This window comes from Penaeus japonicus, unplaced genomic scaffold, assembly GCF_977035675.1.
Source record: "Penaeus japonicus unplaced genomic scaffold, GWHDUDI00000001_assembly GWHDUDI00000020, whole genome shotgun sequence".
Lineage (NCBI taxonomy): Eukaryota > Metazoa > Arthropoda > Malacostraca > Decapoda > Penaeidae > Penaeus > Penaeus japonicus.
This window is the reverse complement of record NW_028234422.1, coordinates 41768287-41770786: the sequence shown is the minus strand read 5'-3', so window position 1 is coordinate 41770786 and position 2500 is coordinate 41768287. Positions and strand designations below refer to the sequence as shown.

Genomic DNA, 2500 nt, shown 5'->3' with positions numbered 1-2500 from the left:
GAGGGGCATTGTGAGGGGTAGGGGGTGGGGGGTAGGGGGGGAAGAGGAAGGGGTAGGAAGTTAGGGGGAGGAGAGGGAGGGGGAGGGGGTGGGAGGAGAAATATGGGGAAAAGGTAGGGAGGGAGGAGATGGTGAGAGGAAGAGGGGAGAGTAATAGATAGCAATAAAGAGGGAGGGGGTAGTGGGTGAATGGGGGGTGACAGATAGGAGGAGAGGAGAGAGGTAGAGGGAAAGGGAGATAGGAAGAGAGGGGGAGGAGAGAGAGAGTGGCGAGATAACATCGGGGAGACGGGGGGAGGGGGAGAGGGGGGGATAGAGGGTAGGGACGGCAGGAACAGGAGATGCGGGAATAGGAGAGAAGAGAAAAGAATCCTATGTGTTTTATGGTATTTATAAAACTCTCTCTTCTCTAGCAATATTTTGACCCTGTGATTTCTTTTTTTCAACATTTAAATTCTCCAACTTTAAAGCGACATTATTCTTATCGTATATCAAGAGGACATACTCTTCTGCAACATTCCCCGCTGCGGGACACTGATCCGATAATGAATTAACAGCCCTATCTCTACTCCTCCCCTCCCCCACCCCCACCCCCACCCCCACCTCACCTCACCATACTCTGCCATTCCTCATTTTGACCCCTTCATTTCCCTCCCTCCTTCTCCTTCTCACTCCCTCCCTTCCTTCTTCATCCCCCCTTCCCTTACTTTACTCTCCTTAACATTCTCCACTCACATTTCTTTACAATGCCTCTACCTTGATACACCTCCATTTATATTACTCTCTCCCTACTTTCTCTCTTCCCACCTCCTTTCTCAACCACTCCCTCCATCTTTTAATGTCTTCTCACAGTTATTCCTCCCTCCCTTATTCTCTCCTTACTCTCTTCTCCTTTCCTCCCTCCATAATATTTATTCTCCCTCTTTCCCTCCCAAGTGTGTGATGTACTTCCAGATCACACATTATATGTAGTAGCCCCTCCCTCATCCCAACCTTACCCCTTCCTTCTCCCTCTAGTTTCCCATCTTGACCTGAATATCACCTCCCATCCCCGTACCTCTCCTAACATTCCACAGTTTCTTCCTTTCAATTTTTCTCAAACTTATACACCCTCCTCCCCCTCCTCCCCCTCCCCCCTCCTTGTTAAAAAGTCCGAGAAATGATGGTGTTAAATCGCGAGTATTTAATTTCGCGTCGCGAATTGTGGTATTATCGTCTATGCTTTTATTTCCTTCTGTTCTATTATTATTCTTTCATACTCATATACACATTTACTATACATAAGGACGAACACAAGCTTACTAATGTTTCACTTGTCCATATACTCATTAACACATATTTACGAATACGCACACTTTCGTGTCCTCTCTTTCTCTCTCTTATTCTCCCCCTCTCCTTCCAACTCGCTCGCTCACTCTCTCTCTCTCTTTCATTCTCTCTCTCTCTCTCTCTCTCTCTCTCTCTCTCTATCTATCTATCTATCTATCTATCTATCTATATATATATATATATATATATATATATATATTACATCATATATGTATCTATATATATTATAAATATAGACTTTATATATATAATTTATATATATATATATTATATATCTATAAATTTATATCTATATATATACACAGACACACACACACACAAACACTTACCTATCTATATATGACGATTTAAAGGGATATGATGTTCATACATTTTTTTTTTCAATCTATAGGATATCACATTTGATTATTCTCATGCTATACGTAATAATACGAATCAATACATTCCACAAGTATGCGTATCTGCAGAGAAACTCTCGCTTGCAACGTGCCACGCAACGACGAGCTTCCGCCAGTGCTGAGTGCTGAGTGCTGAGTGCTGAGTGCTGAGTGCTGAGTGCTCTCGGTCCACTCCTCTTGTGGTTCTCGCTGCTCGTCTTCCTGAGAGTTTCACTTATTTCGTGTTGCTATGGTTCTGGGCGAGGAATTTCGGGACATCTTCCTCAAGTCAGCCACGTCTCTCTGGTGTTGAAGAGTGTCTCGGTTAATTGGGTGGCCTTACGTCCTTTCTTCGATGGTTTTCTTCGTTTTATTGAGGGTGTCGAGGTGTCTGATATTTGACCTTCCCTTTGCGAGTCATGGGTGTGCTTGTCTCGATGCAATTCGTGTCTTGTGGGGGAGCTTCTTCCAAGCAGCCAGCTGGTCCTACTGAGGGATGCGAGTTTCTGGAAAAGCTTGTTGTCGAAGATGGTCTTTAGTTTTCCTATTTTCTCTATTACAATTAGAGTTCCCTTCTCTATTTCAATCAAAGTTCCCTTCTCTATTTCAATTAGAGTTCCCTTCTCTATTTCAATCAAAGTTTCCTTCTCTATTTCAATTAGAGTTCCCTTCTCTATTTCAATCAAAGTTCCCTTCTCTATTTCAATCAAAGTTCCCTTCTCTATTTCAATCAAAGTTCCCTTCTCTATTTCAATCAAAGTTCCCTTCCCCCCCTCCCCCCCCACCCCACCTCC

The 2500-nt window shown here is 43.5% G+C and overlaps 1 protein-coding gene across 1 annotated transcript in view; it reads right to left on the bottom strand.

Moving 5' to 3' along the window:
• Positions 1 to 2500, bottom strand: part of LOC147469714 (uncharacterized) — a 37628-nt gene that overhangs the window by 29087 nt on the left and 6041 nt on the right. The window lies entirely within an intron of this gene.